This window comes from Podarcis filfolensis, assembly GCF_964270895.1.
Source record: "Podarcis filfolensis genome assembly, chromosome: 12".
Lineage (NCBI taxonomy): Eukaryota > Metazoa > Chordata > Lepidosauria > Squamata > Lacertidae > Podarcis > Podarcis filfolensis.
In genome coordinates, this window is record NC_139614.1 from 20,487,988 (window position 1) to 20,508,147 (window position 20,160).

At 40.1% G+C, this 20,160-nt stretch overlaps 1 protein-coding gene across 29 annotated transcripts in view; it reads left to right on the top strand.

The window, feature by feature from the left end:
• The first annotated feature begins 525 nt into the window (after positions 1–525).
• TBC1D5 (TBC1 domain family member 5) overlaps positions 526–20,160 on the top strand; it is a 248,346-nt gene continuing 228,711 nt past the window's right edge. For 6 of the 29 annotated variants that reach the window (XM_083577778.1, XM_083577768.1, XM_083577785.1 and 3 more), the window contains exons 1-2: positions 1,205–1,325; positions 12,838–12,900. The gene's annotated coding sequence lies outside the window, so the exon portion shown is untranslated. Of the gene's footprint in view, positions 837–877; positions 1,739–1,846; positions 1,869–12,837; positions 12,910–20,160 lie in introns of those variants that run through there. The other 23 variants (XM_083577774.1, XM_083577783.1, XM_083577770.1 and 20 more) reach the window with 17 other exon arrangements.

Below are 20,160 nucleotides of genomic sequence, written 5' to 3' on the forward strand. Positions count from 1 at the left end.
TGGATAGCTTTCCAAAATGAGAGCAAAGGCCTTGAAGTGATACTTAGGCCAATCGTATTTGTGTTTCCCAATGCATTCCATATCAATAAAATTTTTGGTGTGGTGCGAGCAATTTTTTATTCTGGAAGTATGGCCCGGGAGGGGGGGAGGGGAGAACCATTGCATTAAACTGTCATAAATAAAAGTTGGTGGAAAGGGAGCAGAATATACCAACATTAGGACCACAGGGTTGCATCCAACTTATGTCATGCTCAAGTAGACCCACTGAAATCATTGCTTCAAAATGATAGGAGATGGCATAGAACTTCTAGGGGCGCTGGGTTTTTTGGCCCCCACAATAAATTATTTGAGGGGGCCAATCCTCCACAAAGTTGATGTCCATTCCCATTCAAATATGATAGATTATGAAGGGTGGGGCTTACCTGGGCCCCCACAATATTGAATAAAGTGCTTGAATAAAGTCAGCACCCCTGGGAGACGGATTCTCAGTTCGCATTTTAGTCCTGCTTTACAATCTTCCCGCCACTTCACCTTTAAGCAAACGAACAAAAAAAAAAGCAGCAACAATTTAAAGCAAGTTCCAGAAAAAGTAGCTTGCAAGAGCAGGAATGTAGTTGAGGTGGGGGGCTTTCTGGGGTGGGGGAGTTGCTTTTTTTTATTTCCGGGGGGTGGGGGTGAAAAGCGAGGCGAGGGCAAAGGCAATAAAGGAAACACGCTCGTCTCCTCAGCACCGTCTTCCACAGTAACCAGGCAGCGAGTCCCCTTCGACTCAGTGGGCCTCCAAGTCAACGGAGAGCTGCCCCTGGCTTTCCCTTTACGTTTTATCCAACTGGAAGGTTAGTCTGAGGCGCTGAGCTGACCGTTTCCCGGCTCGCGGCGAGGAAGCCGCGGACTCCCCTCCTCCCAAACGCCTCACACGCGCCGACAAGCCCACAGCGTCTTCCCCGCGTCTCCCTCCGCTCCCGGCCTGTCCCTCGCCCGAGTCCCCGGGCCCCTCAGACCGACGGGCGTCCCGAAAGTGCCCCGCTCCGAGCAGCCGCCGGATCTAGGCCAGCGCGCCGTCGCCGCGCGGTGTGGGCGGCCTCCGCTTCCCCTCAGCGAAGGCGGGCGCCTGCGTGCAAGAGGCGAGGGGGCGGCGGTTGAACTCGGCTACCGGCGTAAGGCTTCGAGGAAGGTGGTTGCTGGGCCTCCTTCCTCTTTTCCCTCAGCCTGGCGGGCCGTGGGGGGAAGGCTTTTGAGGGAGAGAGGGAGGGACGCGGGCAAGGAGGGGAGGAGGCAGGCAGGCAGAGCCGCTTTCTCCAGCGCCCCTGCACCAACGGCAGCAGGTAAAAGCCGACGAAAGCCGCCCGCTCCCAACCACATCCCCACCCCCTTCCCGCTCCCAAATGGCCGCCTCCTCGGCTGCAGCCACCCCAGGTCTTTCCTTCCGTCCTTCCTCCCCGCTTCCGTCCCCTCACGGCTTCCTCCATTCCCGGCTGTCACTGAAGGGCAGCCGCAGAAGGGGAGGAAGTGGCTCTTTTTGAGGCCTGCAACGTCAAAGGCCGCTCCTCTTCCACCCTCCTGCGCGCCCGTTTCTAGAAGCAGGTTGCGGGGAGGTGCTTCCTGGCGCTGCTGCTGCTGCTAGTTCGGTGGTTGCCGAGTTTCTCACCCTCAGCTGGTTTCCAAGAGGAGAGAGAGAGAGGACGGGAGCTGCTCATGTGGGCGTTGTTTTCACCACCCCCTCCTAATCTGCTCATAGGTGAAGCTAGTAGAACTTTCCCTTCCTTCCCTCCTCTTCTCCGACGCTCTTGTTTCTTTGCTCCTCCGGCTCAAGCTGCTCGGTTTTCCTTAGTTGCCTCTCCACAAAACTTCAGTTCTGGCGTTTTATGGTAGTTTCACTTTCATATCCCTCTTCTGGACAGTGGAATCCTATGCATGTCTTCTCAGGAGTCAGTTCTGTTGAGTTTGGTGGGCCTTGTGACCAAATAAGTTTTGTGTGTGTGTGTGTATGTATATGTATACAGTGGTACCTCGGGTTACATACTCTTCAGGTTACATATGCTTCAGGTTACAGACTCCGCTAATGCAGAAATCGTACCTCAGGTTAAGAACTTTGCTTCAGGATGAGAACAGAAATCATTCTCCGGTGGCGCGGCAGCAGCGGGAGGCCCCATTAGTTAAAGTGGTGCTTCAGGTTAAGAACAGTTTCAGGTTAAGAACGGACCTCTGGAACGAATTAAGTACTTAACCCGAGATACCACTGTATATATATACCCACACCCACACATGCCTTACAGATCAATCCTATACATGTCTACTCAGTCCTATTGAGTCCAGCACTGCTTATTTCTAGGCAGTTGGATACAGGATTGTGGCCTTAGGCAATAATGTTTTCCTGTTGCCAAATTCAGAAATGAAATTTTGTCACATCTGCTTACTCATCATTTCTGTTCCTGCTTTTTTCTTTTTTTAAACCAAACTAGAAGCTGCCTCCTAAGTACTGAGAACACCCCATTGTTTAGAGAACAGTTTGAGATTACACGAACCTTGTAGTTCCCCAATTTTCAGATTCTCTTTTTTAAGTGTGGTTTGATTTCTCTCTAGTATATTAAGAGTCTACATATGGGATAATAGCACAATCAATCCACTTTGTAAAGTGGCTTAAGGTGTTTTGAATTATGGAAGATTTTATTGAAAGACTTGGAGTTGTCATGCTTAAGTCCCTAGTTTAGTGCCCATGAGTTGATGTGTTGATTTGTATAGGCTAGGATTTCTATTTTAAAAAACCCATGCAACTAGTTTTGTGTCTACTGGGCCTGTATTATAGATGAAGTGTTCCCTATTATATAGCAAATCGTGAAATTTCAGGGACTTTCAAAAGTGGTTTGTTACATGGGTTGTAGAGGCGTTCTGTTTAGAAATACACATATTACAGTTCAGCCCAAGCACATGGACATGTGTAAGGTAATTTTTTGGTGTCTGGCTGTTATATTTATATAGTAACACATCTCTTTTGAAATAATAATTCAGTGAAGTTTCTTGCTTAAAAAGTATACTAGGGACACAACGTAGGATTTTAAGCATGAATACTGCATTTTATGAACAAGGTAAAAAAGTGGCATGCCCTGATTGTGGCCTGGTTCACAATCAAACACACGGCACACTGGTGCACATTTAGTATTAAACACGGTTAGTTACTATTGAGCTGTTAATGATAATCTGCCACATTCAGAAAACATGTTTCATTAACTGTTAGTGCAATCCTAAACTTGTTTGTGTGGAATCACACCCACTGTGTTTAAACTGGGTTACTCTCACCTGAGTCTGCATGGAATTGCAGCCTGGATGTAATGATTATGTGTCCCAGTCCAGAATAAGTTGGTCATGTTTAAGTCCTGTGGAAATTAATGTGGCATCAAGTGACTAATGACTAACTTATCCCACTGATTTCAATGGAACTCAATTTCTTTTAATAGAGACTGCCGTGTCTTGCTTGCAGGAAATTAAATGTAAAGATACCCCTGACCATTAGGTCCAGTTGCAGATGACTCTGGGGTTGTGGCGCTCATCTTGATCTGTAGGCCAAAGGAGCCGGCGTTTGTCTGCAGACAGCTTCCGGGTCATGTGGCATCCTGACTAAGCCGCTTCTGGCGAACCAGAGCAGCGCATGGAAACGCCATTTACCTTCCCGCCGGAGTGGTACCTATTTATCTACTTGCACTTCAACGTGCTTTTGAACTGCTAGGTGGGCAGGAGCTGGGACCAAACAACGGGAGCTCACTCCGTTGCAGGGATTCGACTGCCGCCCTTCTGATCGGCAAGCCCTAGGCTCAGTGGTTTAGACCACAGCTCCACCCTTGTCCCCTTGCAGTAAATTACTTCATGAATAAATTCAAAAAGTGCATCCAGTTAGTGTAATTGTACTTGAGGATGTTCTCCAAGCCACAGAATGACTGAAAACCCTCATTTTCATGAATCCCATTAATCCCTACCGCCACCCATTTATGTTAGAATTCTTCAAGAACACTTGAGTTAAACAGTGAACCAACTGGCATAGCCACATTCAGTGGGGAACCCTTCCCCACAAACCATTTGTTTTCCTGCATTTTATCTGTCACAATGTGGATATCTGATAAGTGTGGCAGTCTAGTCATGATTAAGGCACCTTATTAAACTTTCAAGGAGAACATTAGGTGATGGATTTAATGTCATAGAGTTGTCTATGGTCCACCTTTTCCTCTTCATCACTGTCCATAGGGCATTGGAGACAGCTGGTTTTAACCTTTGATAATGATGCCCTTTTTGAACATAGGCAGAGGGGTATTAAGTATCAGGAGCTGCATTTCCTGATTGGGAAGAGAACAGGGATCATAAGAGTCCTAGCAGTTTTGGGGTTGCTGGAGCTGATTCTCATCCCATGAATAATTTGCATACTTGTCTTTTAAAACCTCTCTGGGATATTTACCCTAATATATATTGTGCATTGGCCCTCATTTGGTGCAGAGTGATAATGAATAAGGCAGTAACTAAAAACCAAGAAGATTTTGCCTTGTATGTCCTTTTGAAACAGAAGCTTTTTGATCAATTTGTAAGGAAATAATGTGTTTGGCATATTGAACAATACTTTAGAGACAAATTTCTCTTTTTATTTTTCATTTTTGAGGCTTCCTGTTTTTGGTTAGTAACCAAATAGCCAGTCTTGCACATAATTGTCTGTATAGGCTGTGTGGCTGTGTACATGCACATGCACGTTTAAATATTATGCAACACGTAACATTTTCTGGTATAAAACCCACAATGTGGGGAAAGTATCAGTTTTGGTTAGTGAAATGTCTATTTTAATTTTCTGTCCAGGAAACTGTAACAGAAATAAAGGGGGGAAATGACAAGTATTTCAAGAAGCAGGAAAGCTGTGGCACCTTAAAGATCACTAACTTGTTTGTTGCATGAATTTAAAGCAGTGGGGGACAAGTGAACCTCCATATATTATTGGATTCCCGTTCTCTACCCCGGGGGTAGAGCTTACTTTTCAGATGTAGTTTATCAAGTTAGGTCACTGAAACTGCTTACCCACAAGTTTTCAAAAAGCAGTACACTGGGGTTTCTTGATCAGAATTTGTGATGAAACCATGCAAGAGCCTTCCTTTGGCACTGGTGCCAAATGAAGTTATAGACTGCTCTTCAATACGAAGCATATGCCTGGAGAAAATACTTTAAATACAAAAGTTTCAAACCATAAGTGTGCATATTTGTATGTGTATGTGTGTGGAAGAGAGATTGCTTGTAGAGAGAGCCATTCTGCCTGCAGGCGGGGAAAGTTCTGAAAATATTGATGTCATTGTGTAAGAGATCAATGCTTTACTAACTTCTGTGTTTTGTTTCTGTGATATAACACTGTGCCACAGCGACAGTATTGGGGAACCTTGTAAATCCTCCCACTCAATAGAGCTGTAAAATCTGATGTTGGCGCCTAGAATTTTGCTTCTTTTAACATATATTTTTGTAAAACATAAAGGAAATAACAAACCCCTGCCATTCAACCTCTTCCGCCAGCAGTGGATGGGCATAGTATTTCTGAACTTGGAGATTCAATTTAGCAACAGGCCCGTGCAGAGGAGGGGGGCAGCTGGGTATACTTGCTCCAGGCCTCAGAGGGCAAAGTAGCCGCACATGTCATGTATTTTGAGCAGTGTGCAGGTACATACACAGTGTTACATAGTTTTTTTTGTGTGTGCATGTGCATGCATGTCTGTACACTTGTTTTGCACATATACATATATTTATAAAAAATGTGTGTATGAAGTATTCTGTTCTTTTCAATGAAACAGAGATTCAGATAGGTACAAAACAAAGAAAGAATGCCATATTTTAGTATCACCATGATGTTCATAAATTCAATTTTCTTATTCCTGGTCCAGAGGAAAACTGAATTTGCCCATTTTTTAAATCTTATGCCCATCTTTTCAATGTACCTATCAATTGGTTTGTCAGAGGCGATCTTCATTATTAGAATGCTACCTTCTATGTTGTATTGTTTTGTTTCCTCATGATGCTTTGTCACTGTTAAAGAAATTATTAATTCATCTGACAGAGGTCAGACACAATATCTGGGTTTTCACTGTGTGTCAAACAACAGTGGATTCTTGTGTAAAATGGATAATAAAGTGCTACTAAATTTAAGTGGAATAATGCATTACCTGCTGTATGCTTGCTGAGTAAGCACTTATTTCATGAAGTCAAACATTGCAGTTGTGTGTTTCAGGCTGTTTAATACTCGTTCTAGGAAAGAAAACCGGTGTGTTTTCATAGTCTTGGATACATGAATGGCATGGCTGCTGACTTCAGCAATGGAAAGCTTCTATTTAAATAGGACTCTGAATTAACAAATCACTGTCATTACAATCAATATAAATTTACTGGGTAGGAGAGACAGTATATTGTGTAACATGATGAGTATGTCATGGTGCTTTCTTGGTGTCAAGCCTCTAATATGATAATATGTTTTTAGGGTTTGCCCATTACTTGCTTGATTGAAGGTTTATTGTTTGGAATATGGCAGGTTTTAAAGTTACTGTATTTCAGACACTATACTTAATTTTTAATAGATGGTGTTTATATTCCTCTTTGGGCTGAGTTGTATGTTACAGTGGTCCCTTAGAATCTTCTGAACATTCTTCCACAATCATAGTGACTCCACATGGCAGTTGTAACATATTATTGCTGCTCATCACAGAGGCTGCCCAGTGCTATTTAGCCCACACTACACGTCGAAGTGCAAGTAGATAAATAGGTACCACTCCGGCGGGAAGGTAAACTGCGTTTCCGTGCGCTGCTCTGGTTCGCCAGAAGTGGCTTAGTCAGGATGCCACATGACCCGGAAGCTGTCTGCGGACAAACGCTGGCTCCCTCGGCCTATAGAGCGAGATGAGTGCTGCAACCCCAGAGTCGTCCGCGACTGGACCTAATGGTCAGGGGTATCTTTACCTTTACCTTTTTACACATTCATAATGGCAGCTGGGATGGTGTAGAGCTGACTCCATGTGACACAGGCAATCCACACAGTGAGCTGCTTTTGACATGTTAAAACTACTGTGGGAAGTTACCACCATGCAAAAGTACTGCTAGCAGTTTTCACCGGGCACATAATATATGTTAGAATCAGCCATTAAAGATTAAATCAAGGGCATAAGAAATGGGACAGTTATGTGGTTACTGTAAGCTTAAACTTTAAAAGAGCAACTGGGGAATGGTGAAAGAAGTCAATAAGGTAATTAGAATGATTGCAGAGACTAATTCCAGATTGATGGAAATTCTATGCCTTTTTAGCAGTGTTAATTACCTAAGCACTTTGACCAGATGTAGGCATATTTTTACTTCCATTGGTGAGTTGGAGCATATGACCCCCGAGAGTAGTCTTAAAAACTCTCTCTGTCCAGCAGTTTATAATGCCAAGCTGCCCGAAAGTAGCAGGAAAAGGTGGATATTTCTAAAGGTGTTTTTTTAGAGTGTAGCTTTTGTTATCTCACTGCTTCAAGGAAGGCAGTATAATTTTATAATAATGCTTAGGAATACAATGCAGTTAACATTCATATCATGCTTATGCATGCTGGTATAGAGATTATCTTGCCTACACTTCTAGTGGGTATGGGACCAGACTTTTTTCCAAAGAGCTTATCTAGTTATTTGTTTAATCAGTTTTTTAACTAGAGTGAACAGTGCGTATGATGCAATCATTAAGGAGTCTAACATACAGTTTCCTCGCTGCAAGAAAGAAAATTCGACAGAGCTTAATGCATTGAGGTCTTCTCTGCTCCAGAAGCCTTGGGGCTTCGTGCATTTGTATCCATAACCATTGCTTCTCAGTTCCCTTGCATATAATCACCGCCTCTACAGTGATAAAAGTCTATAAATACATTAGAGTCCAAGGAAGCTTCAGTAAATGAGAGGAAAGCAACAGCTGTGGCTCTAGAAGTCTTCCCATCTTGTTGACCATGTTCAATCTAGTACTTTAAAGATATCTAAAACCGACTTTGTAAGAGATACTAGCAAAATAAGATCTTAATTATATTTTAATCAATATCATTGTGATATAAAAACCAAGAAGAGTCATACCTATATCCTAGAAGAAAGAAGGGGGGTAAAGTGAATAAATTGCACAGTTAAAGTAGCTTTCCTTACTCTTATATCCTCAACTTGTAGTCCAGAGATCAAATCCAGCCAGACTTGTCTGTCCCCTCTCCCCCAGTTGTGTAATAGCCCTCTTCAGTGAACACTTAGTTTTGTGTCAGTTTCTGTGGGAAAACATAGCTGTTTCATGTCTAGGCTTTTAACATCTCTTCAATTGACATAGCTGTTACTGGAATAGAAGGGCCCAAAATGTTGTTTTAGTCAAAATGTATTATCATTCCTAATATATGAATAGTTTGGGGATTGGTGTTTTAAAGATAAAAGGCTATATAATAACTTTCTCCTATGAGAAAATACCCATGGAGGAAATTGTAGAGCAAAATTAATTATCATTGCATGTTGCTGAAAGGCATTACTGGTAGTGAAATTTTACTGCTATATCTCCAAAGTGGGGTGGTTTATAGTTTTAGTTTCTAAACTTTATTGGACAAATAGCCATTTCCTACTTTTATTTCCAGAATTCCCCCCCTTTTTTTTACTATGTTTACATTCAGTCTCATCTCAACTCAACCCAAACCAGAATGGATCCAGTTAGGTTCCTTGTGCCCCCCCCTTCACCACTCTTGTCCCATATTTATCTTTATGTGGCAACAGGTAGCGTTTCTAGTAGCTCTTAGATGCTCTTATGAGCAAACACATCTATGTCCAGGATACCTGGAAGCATGGGAAATATAGCTTGTGTGGCTGCTGATGTCACAGGGCACTACCATGCACAATTTAGGGCCTAAAGGAGGCTCTCACCATTGCTCCTATGAGCTTCAACACTGGAATCAGTGTTAAAGAGGAAATGAATTGGCAGGGAATGCTCCAGTTTACTCTGAACCTAGTCTGGATCCTGGATTATGATGACAAATGTCTAGAGCACATTTAGTAATATGATCCTGCCTCTCATTCCATGTGGATATGAGGGTGGGGTTTCTCAAAGCTGGTTTGCACTAGCTGTCACTTAGTATTTTAAACTGTTTTGGAATCTGAAATCGGTGGTCTTCCTCATCCCAGTTGCTGCCGCTGCTTGATGAGCAACACAATCCCAGAATTACATAGAGCTAGCCAGGCCTCTTGCACCCTGAACCACAGTTCATGCCAAATTTTCCCAAGTCCGCCTGCACACACATCTTTCCTTTGCCAGTTTCCTTCTTCCACTCATTATCACAGTTCTTCTTCATCCTCAAAACATATATATATTTCCACTGTTGTACTCCTTCTGCTTGTTCAGTCCCAATTTCTCCCTGTCCCCATAGGAGACAATTGCTTTGATGCGATTGTGCCAGATTTCAGAAATTATCCATAGAAGTTGTTTATGTAGGAGGGAGTTCTTGCAGTCTGACAGCTAAAACCAACTTATTTCTTTCACTACATGCCAGAGGAGGCGATTGTTTTATTGATGAATATGGAAAAAGTGAATAGTCCAGTGCTTTGTTCCATTCCTCTAATTTACGACACCAATAATAATGGATGATGGATGAGATATCCAAACATTAATAAATAATCTTAAAAGGTGTACTAAATCAAAGAGGAAGAGACCAAGGAATAATCTCATATAATGCTTCAAGAAGGGTAAGCTAATTCTAGTGTCATTAATTCTGCTATATGCAACAAATAAACAACACCCCATTTAAAGTAGATATGCTGCCAATAGGATAAGAGCTGCAACCGTATTGCCACCTTTTCTTGCATTTTTGTTAATGTATGAACTGCTTTAAAACAGTATATCCATAAATCAAAAGTTTCCAGAGCTGGATGGTATTCTTGGAAAAAGGTGGCCATGCATTAGTTTAATGTAACTCTTGCAGCAGAGTTCTGTGTCCTTGAAAACTTCTTATATTTAATACCTTAGATGGAAAATAGTAGAACTTTATTGTGCAAATGTCATCAAATTTCAATGAATTTGACCACTTGAGTTAATAATTGAAGCAGTGTTGAAGTGGCAGATACAATGAGATAGCTCTTGCAACAAGTTGTGCATCCCTCTGTAAGTTCTGTGATGACTTCAAAGATTTTTGTCCTCAGCACTCAGTTATTACCATTCAGCCTATGTCTTGCTATTATTTCCTTTTACTGGACCTGATTTTTTTTTAAAGAGAAAGTTAACATGTTCAAAATTATTTGCATAACTCACAGTACACTCCTATATATGTCTACTCAAAAGTAAGTGCCATAGCATGTAATAACACAGTTCTAATCATGTCTATATACAGTGATACCTTGGGTTACATACGCTTCAGGTTACAGACTCCACTAACCCAGAAATATTACCTCGGGTTAAGAACTTTGCTTCAGGATGAGATCAGAAATCATGCAGCGGTGGCACAGCGGCAGCAGGAGGCCCCATTAGCTAAAGTGGTGTTTCAGGTTAAGAACAGTTTCTGGTTAAGAACGGACCTCCAGAATAAATTAAGTACTTAACCTGAGGTACCACTATACTCAGCAATCATTGCTTCCCACCATCACATGCTCATTGTTTGCTTTTGAAAGACTGTTACTCTTGGTAATCATTACAAACACACCTTTCTTATATTTGTGGAACTATGCTGCTTTACAGTATTTTAAAGAATTAGAAAAAACACCTAAGAAGCTGCCATGGCCCATCCAGCTCAGTAATGTTCACACTGACTGGAAGAGGTTCCTCAGGGTTTTAGGTAGGAAGTATTTCCCAGCCCTTCCTAGAGATGCCAGGGATTGAACTTGCATGCAAAGCATGTGCTGCTACCGCTGAACTACCCTTCTCCACATTTTATCTAATAGCTTACATGCAATTCCTGCTAATACTAAGATGCCACTTAATTGCACCTATCCTTTAAACTGAAATTTAATGTTTACTATATGAAAGACTTAAGAGGATTCTTAGGAGATGCAGCATATATCTTGGATGTCTGAATGAACAGTTCCTACTGCTTAAACTAGAGCAGAAAACAGCAGTTTAGAATGCCATTTAGATGTACTAATGTAGCCCTCAACATGTGACTGTATAATGCATTGGTTTTAATTATGGACAGCCTTAAGAAAACAGTAAATAACTGTAAGACAGATCCCCTGTATCTGTAAGAACTCTGTTGTTTAGTATGGCAGCACCAACACTTTGGAACTCCTTACTTTTGGTATCTATTGTGTTTTACTCTTTCTTTATGCTTTCAATTATGGCTGCAATTTTTTAGCAATAATTTTTGTTAACTGCTTTGATTTTTTTGCAGTAAAGCGGTATATAAATTTATGAAATAAAGAAATAAATAGAAATCTTGTATGTCTAACAGACTAAGCTAATCTTAGTCAACCCCACACAAATAGTTTAATAGTTTGGTCTACAAGGGATGTCCAGTGAGATAGTCTAAATTATAGCAGACCTGGAGCTGTTCAGTTTGCTTCCATAAATATGGACAGGAAAATTACAGGTAATTTGGCATGACCATTCAGCAAAACACATCTCACTTCCAATATTGATTTTCCTTGTTGACATGTGGAAATCTGTTCAATGGATTATGTATAACAAATAGTTTTTTGTATGATTGTCTCTTCATTACGGTCCCCTAAATAGTTCAGACTTTATCCACAAATGAAGTCCAGGAACTGTAAGAATAGCCCTAAGCACCTTTGAAATTCTACAAGTCTTGCTTTTAGGTTGCTATTTACCAGAAACCAGGACCAGGTAACAATTACATTTCAAGGCCCTTCCATAAAATAGAGAACTCTTAGAATACAGAGAACTCTTAGAATATCAGTAGTGGGAAATAATTCTACTCACTATAATTAGTATAGTTGGGAACATGTTTGTCCCACTATGTTTTGCAGTACAATGCTTTGGAGCTCCAATTTAGCATACTAAAACAAATCCTGAATGAATTTTGATTTGTAACATTCTACTGGTTGCCCTGGGATGCGGGTGGCGTTGTGGGTTAAATCACAGAGCCTAGGACTTGCTGATCAGAAGGTTGGCTGTTCGGATCCCCGTGACGGGGTGATCTCCTGTTGCTCGGTCCCTGCTCCTGCCAACCTAGCAGTTAGAAAGCACGTCAAAGTGCAAGTAGATAAATAGGTACCGCTCTGGTGGGAAGGTAAACGGCGTTTCTGTGTGCTGCTCTGGTTTGCCAGAAGCAGCTAAGTCATGCTGGCCACATGACCCGGAAGCTGTACGCCGGCTCCCTCGGCCAATAAAGCGAGATGAGCGCCGGAACCCCAGAGTCGGCCACGACTGGACCTAATGGTCAGGGGTCCCTTTACCTTTACCTTACTGGTTGCCCCAGATTGATACTACCATTCAAGGATGTGGATGGTATTTTAATTTTAAATGGCGAGTGCATTCAGATAATAAAAACTTGGTAACCTCTGTATAATTCCAAGGACTATGAGCTTTAAACGTTGAGGAAGGATTTAGAAGTCAGCCAAGCATTTTGTCCTTCTCACATTTTGTCTTCATAACTGAATGACTGCCAGTTTGCACAGATTGTGTGTCAGTTTAAATACAACAAACACACATCAGTCTGCTTGAAATCATTCCACCAAAGACTTCTAAAAACTTTAGGTAGTCGGCAAACAGTAATGGTTGTTTCACATTAAGTTGCTTTGTAGAATTATAAAACAGCTTTTCGTATGCTTTCAAATAAAATGTTGTCATCCACTAATGAATGAGATACCATCTGTAATAATTAAGGTTATTCCACTTGTTTTTCCCTGCAGCAAAACTTCTGAAGGTTTGAAGAAGATAGTAAGAAATCTACGAAGGAGGGCTGTAGCAGTATTGTAAGTACTGCATTGAAAAGAATGTGAATTAAAAATATTATAAAGTGCCTGTCCATATATATTTGATGAAAAATTAGTTGTACAAAGGGAGCGCATGGAATGTAAGGGACAAGATATATCGTAGCAGTTTTGTTAATTTACGAAGATAGCTCCATTCTTATGAAATTTAAAGTGTAGCCTTTGCAGTGTAATCAGGAATTCACCAGTATCACTGAAAAAATATATTTTTATCTAACAAAGATTGATCTACTTTATATACATTTGTTTATTTAAAACTATCAGAATTTAGAAAATCATTATAGTTTTGTAGGGCTGTCATTTGTTTTAGTGACTTATTGTTTAGGTTATTTTGCAGAATTATTTATTTGCTGATTTATTTATGTATTTCATTATTTATTTATTTGATTATTTAGTAAATTATTTATCTGATGAATTATTAATACATCTTCATGACAAGCTTTAAATTATTTATAACTTAATTTTGATTTTATTGCTTTTCGACGCTGCATTGTTACTGACTAGGTTTTTTTTTTTATCCCCTTACTTGCTTCTTGAAAATTAAAGTATTAGCTTTGAGGCAAGTTTATATTCATTGCAAGGCCAATAGATAGATATATTTTCTGCATATGAAGTACTTCTCCTTGTAGGTACACATTTTACATGGCATTTTGTAACTTGTGACTGCGTACTTACTTACCTGTTCACAATCTTGCTTGTGCTGTTCCATAGCTATATAAAGATAAATATTTAACCTTTGGAGTAAAAGTGAACACATTCTTCTTCTCCATAGTTTACACAACTAGTGTACTTTCCTGTACACTTTCTATATGTGTTGTATATAGAGACACATTCTCTGTTGCAGGAAATATTCTCTTGATTCAACCCATTATACAGACAATTGTTGCACTGTCATTCAGTAATTTGTTGAAGCTTCATGATTGCTTTCAGAACATGCTAAGAGAATAGGTGAAATATTTTCTGAGCTCAGTCAAACTTGAGTAGCCTCTTCTTTTTAAATGGAGGTCTTGCTCAGTAAGTTTCACTACAAACACTAACTTGCTCTACAAATGGTTTCAAAGTGTCATTCCTAATGTCTTCTAATGTTTACTGTTGAATCACACCTAATGTAGACAGTTCTGGCCCCACTAGTCTCTCCTTCCATCTCTAATATCCCTTAATACTTTTCTTTCTATTTCTAAGATGCTCTGCTTCCTGCATTACACTAATTTTGATGCACGATTTGGCCTCTGCATACAGAGAGGGTAGGATGCAGATGCCCTTTGTTCACATAGTGAGTCCAGGTGGTGTCTACACAGTCTCAGCACCCCGCTTTGCCTCCCTGGGGCATTTTGCATATGGAGCCCCCTCCTGGTGTGCCACAGCAATGATAAATGCATAAACACCCAGCAGGCTATTACTAACAGTTGCTAGATTACAGGGCAAGCTTCATGCATTGTTTGCTGCTCCTTCAACTCTGCAGAAAGTCTATTCGGAGTGAGATCCTAGAAGGAAGAGGGGGCTTCATGAGAAAGCACCATCTTTCCGGGGGTGGAGCACATAAAATATCGTGTTAATAATGGAAGAAAAGTTCATACAGAAAGAATGCTCAGAAAACTGACATGTTTTTGGGCCCAGGGAAGATCGATGTCTACTGGTGTTTAAAGTGTCCTGAATTGATTGGACAGTAAAGAGGAGATAAATGGCAGGGAAAAGCCAGTGACGAGTAGGATGGAGATGTGTTCTAAGTAAATCATTCTGCAGATGTTACCTGTGTTTGGGTTACTGGACAAGGATGCAAAACGGCTCTTACCTTAAATATGAATAAATAGTTTGGTCTTGTGCGCATGTCTCTATAAATCACTGCTGTGACTTCAGCTGCTGTAAATGTTTTACAGTTAACTCTAAACTTTTAATTCACTTTAAAATTCAGTAAGTCTGCTTATTTTAATACAGCCTTCCCAGCCTCTCTTTTTTTGTAGGGGAATGTAGTATCTCCTTCATGCAATGAGTAGTAAAATGATGAGGGCAAAGCTGTAGTTCTGATAAATGTGCTGTGTGCACAACATGGCCTTTATTCTGTGTTTAGTGCTTGAGATGAATTACTATAGAATTTAAAGTTTAACAGGGCATGGGAAAGGATGCATTGTACATTTCAAGTTGGGATGCTGTTGCAGTACAGTAGAAATAGCCTCTGTAGATATGTTTCACTATAGAACTTAAATTATGCATGTGTATATCCAAATTCCTTATTTTGAAATATTGAATGTATGAATATTTAATTGGTATCTTGCTTTAGTATCTTCATATGCTTGCCTTAAAGGAAGCTGTTTCCTTTGATTTATATACATGGATAAAAAACTTGTATAGAGTGTGTATCAATGGCTTTTCTCTCTCCTGTATTAGATGAACAGCATTAGGCAATGACAAGTTGGGGGCGGTTTCTTTTTTCTTTTTGATTGCTGAAGTTTTGTAAACCTTGTTCGTAACACCTTTATGAACACCTTGGTTGCTTTTTACATTAGTTTTTCAGTTTTTTGTTTTTGTTTTAAAAAAACACATACTTACAAAGGTCAGATACATCTCAGCATATAACAGTATAATGCATTGTATTTTGTAGTTTATGCCGAAGTGCATCCCCAGTAATATACATCTTTTTGGAAGTTTTTTATTTATCCTAACCTTTTCATTTGTATTTTTTTTCACAATATAAAAATGTTATTGAAAAAGGCCTGTAAAGCATTGATATTAAATATTGCACGTATGCTCTGTCACTCACTTGTACTAGTATTAAATGCTTCCTGAATGACATATTATGATAGTTCCAGGGATAATATAAGGCAGCTTATGCACTGGCCCTGAGAACAGCTAGTGAGAAGTGAAAGCACAGCCAAAGGTCACATTAAACAAGAGTTCTGTCACACCCCATTCATTTACCCACCAATTTGTGAGAATAGCTGGTTACATCTTGTGCTGTATAATTTTTAGGAAAGATAGTGCTATTTTTACTTACTGTGTTTTAATGGCATGTCAACCTTGGATGCTACAGGTTAAAATAATATTCTGCAATATTATTCAAACACATCTTAATTCCAGCCTTGAAAAAAAAATGCACTTGCATGTGCCTATGTATATACAGGGTGATTCATAAGAATAAATTCCATTCACTATAAATGGAAACAGCATACTTCATTATGAATCACCCTGTATACATAGGTTTGCACAACAGGGCTTCTTTAAAAAACAAAAAAAAGCAACCTTGCTAATTTCCTCCCCCCGCCCCTTTAAAGACATATTGTAGTTAAACTCTCCCAAGTTTAACCAACACTTTGCAATGAAGTACAGGAACTGATATAATCACTTCAGTGCTATTTTGTAATTAAAACAAATACAGTACTCCACTGTTTATATATGTTTCTAAGGCGGATCAAAATGACTTGTGCAGAACCTTTGGACTGTAGGTACTGGGGTGCAGAGAAGTTCAATGGGTTTCATATCATGTAGCAGTTCTTTGGAGAAAAGAACTGAAACCACCTACTGGACAATAGTAGGTCTCTCCATGTAATAATTACATGTGTATTTCCTTTCCTGTAGTTTAAATGTAAACTATAATTTTGCAAACTGCTGTACTTGACAGTTCAGGGACCTAAATGATACTGTTTGCTAACTGTATTAACTACAGAAAACATCTGCATGCATCTATAGTTTTTTAAAATATTATTTTGCCATGTCTGATTTTCAGTTCCTTGCTTGTCTTGTATTTATATATTTTTAATAGATGAAAATGACAAAATAATATGATGGTGGGCTTTCTGTGTGTCATGGGCTAAGTCAGAGGTTAGTCTTAAGACAAAGCAGCCTCATATATCTATAAGTCAGAACTGAAGAGTAAGAGAGGACTGAAGGACAAACCAGGAGGGAGGACCAAAGAGGGAGCCAGGAGTCAGACTAAAGAATACAAAGCTGAAGAGCACCATATTGTTTTGGCAAAGCTGAATAGGAAGCTTTTTCTTATACTCTTGGGTCAACTGCATCTTATTCCATCTTAGTGGTTGGAGTAAGCACAGGGCCTGAGGGTACCTCAGATTGACTCTGTAACCTGCGGGTTTGTGGCTCAGCATAAAGCACAGCTGCACCCAGATTCATTTCGTGTCACAGCAACTCCTGAGGTTGTGGTAGACTTTCATCTGGTAGTTGCATTGTAAACTACTGCACAGTCCTCAGTTACTATGTGTAAATGCTCTACACATTAGTTGGGGTAAGATGTAAATAAGCCCAAATAAGGCTTAGTATCTGGATCCTGAGGGATCCTTTTAAAACAGCTTGATGGATTTGATTGCCTGCCACCTACCACCCTGAACATTTTCCCCATGCTCTGGATTTTATTGTCTTGTTGCCATCATTTTCCCTGTATAGCATGTGTGTCATCCAGCTTCAGAATCTGAAACTTCATCCTCTACCCAGTGTTTTTATCGTTAATTTTGAACAGCTATATCATAAGTGATGCTCTTTGAAATAGCTTGGTGCTTGAATTTGGGGAAGGAGGTGAAAATTAGATACTTTTGTTTCAAATTAGGGCAGACTCAATTTAGCCTTTGGTGTATTGACCTTCTTTATACTCATGCAAACTATTTGCTAATGAGCTTGAATTAATACATTCACACTTCCACTGTATTATTTCGGTTATCGATCATTACCATGAAAAGTGAAAAGCATTAATGAATGGTTAATGTGGCATAATATTAGGCATGACCTATCTTCAAAAAAGTTTCTAGATATGCTAATTGTTTAATTATGTGTACTTCCTTACTGCAAGGGTAGGGCAAGTAGTATTGTAAGCATGGCAATATTCCATATACTTTTCTTTCTTAAAAACTTGTAGTGACAGTCTAAGCTGATGGTTATTACTAATTTTGGAGGTAGTAGTGGCTGTTTCCATTTTCTAGTATTACCCAGGCCAGGGCTCTTTGAAGCTGGAAGTGTCAGCAAATGGGCACTTTGAGATATTGTTTCTTCTTCCAGGGTATGTGTCCAGTATAACCTCTGCTGGCATAAAGCTTTGGTTGTTAGATACTTTTCAGCTAATTATGTGCCAGAATGAAAACAGGAAAACAAAAAAGTGACAATTAATTGTGTGTGACAATTAGTTGTGTGCATAGCTTTCTGTAACCTGGACCTCTTGAACATAACAATGTCCTGTCAAGTCACTTTTATTGCATTTAGCCATACACCATTTCATTGAAACCCTGACCCAGACAGGATAGTTTAATAAAATGCACAGTAAAACATTAGACTAAGAGACCGCCTGCATAAAACATCCAACTTATTAACAAAAAGTTGTTGTTTGTTGTATGAAAGCTACAAATACTACCAATTGTTACTTTCTTATGAAACCTACAAATACTATCAATTGCAGACAACCTATATATAAAAGGGGCAGATGGAGCCCATCAACCTGGGAAGGTAGTCCATGGAGAAGGAAAACTCTTATCCTGAACCTCCGCCGCTTTGGGGGAAATCTTTGGGAGAAAAAAAGGCTTAGGAGTAAACCTACACAAATCCAGAGTGGAATCCCTAAGACTGCTGGATGCTGCCTTGTATGCCTCCTTCTGGCATCTCCTGCATCCAAGCTGGTGCCAAATGTACTGCTTTGCTTTCCTGTGGAAGCATCAGCAAGGTCAAGAGGGGTGTCTTGTAATTTAGTCAGCCCAGGACCTCCATACGCACTGCCCAGGCTAGTATCCCAGGGAGTTCACTCTGATGCTGCTAAGTCAGCGGTTTGACTTCACCCCCGGAGGCACACTCCATTGTTTATTGAGACAGGCGGATACCAACAACATAATATGTAAGCACAAAGAATACAGCAACAGTGTTCTAATTGACAGGACTTTGTACACATAGTCCCCAGCTAAAGGGAGATGCTCATGAAGTTGTACTTCTTTCTGACACAACCGTCCATTGAACATTGGTGAGGCTTGTAAATAAGATAAGCTTGGAAATGCAAGGACTGACTTATTGGATAGTGGCCTTGCATAAGTCACTTGGTCAAACTTTTTGGCTGAAAGGCAGGATATAAATGTTTTATATAAATAATAAATAAATAACCTTTTACATCTCTCCTTTTCATGAGGATTTCCTCTTAACAAACCTTAATTCTTATGAACAATGCACATAATTTGCAGGCTCTCTTGTCTATGCGTGTCTGCTGTATTTTGAATTCTGTTAAGCTTAATGGTTCAGATCCAGAGGTTCTCTTTTTCTAAGGAAAGGAGTCTTCCTCCAATGGAGCAAAGGGAACTTTTGGATCCAATGCAACAGAAGCTTAAGTAGAATCCAAGAGGAAAGAGAAGGCCAGTGAAGCAAGCAGAAATGAGAAGCAACATAATTGTAATGAAGAATGGGAAAGATTCAGCAAGTAGTAGACCTATTAGGATCTTGGGGAGAACACAGGGATAGCAAGAGAAGGAGGAAGATGGAATTTTATTAGCAGAAACCTTGAAGTAGCAGCGATGAAGATTGAACAGGAACCAGGAAATAATGCAGCAAAGGGTAGAGGGAAACCTCAAATGAAGAATAATGTAAACTACAGTTTCAAAAAGCAAGAAAAGCAGGGTAGGAAAAAACGACATTGTAAGGCACTGTCTATGTTATAGACCCACAGTGCCAAAGTAGTGTAATAATGTCATTGCAGAAGGCGTGGGTCTGCACAGTTTGAAGCATCAGAGGATGCTAAGGTCTCATGAGTTCCTTGGTCTAGTTCCTTGTGATTCTGTTAATAGTTAGAACTGCATATCTGCAGCCGAAGGTTGGCTAATGTGGAATTTGGCGGCCTCCTGAATCTTCCTCATCTGCTTTGTGGATAAGAATGTATGCTTGGCACCAGACAGCGTTTCTTCTTGCTATACTGAAATTTGTCTTTATTTTCCTAATGAGCCAGTTGTCTTTGGCAGGGTAGTTGTCCCCAGTTTCCTTTCAAACTAAAATTTCACGTGTATATTAAAATACATAATGCTGGAGGATATGCCAGAGAAACAATATGAATACAGTATTGCTGAATACGTGGGGCATAGGATTTGTAGAATGAAAGTTAAAATAGATGGTTCTGCTCATTTACAAGAAAAGTCACCAGACAGCATTGTTTGTCAATCAACAAGCCTTTGAGCTGACAGTCATTGCAACAATTTTGCATTAAGAATTGAAAGGTGCCTTTTGCATGTTAGAATTAAAACGGGTGACACTAATGCAGTACCTACTACTCCTGAG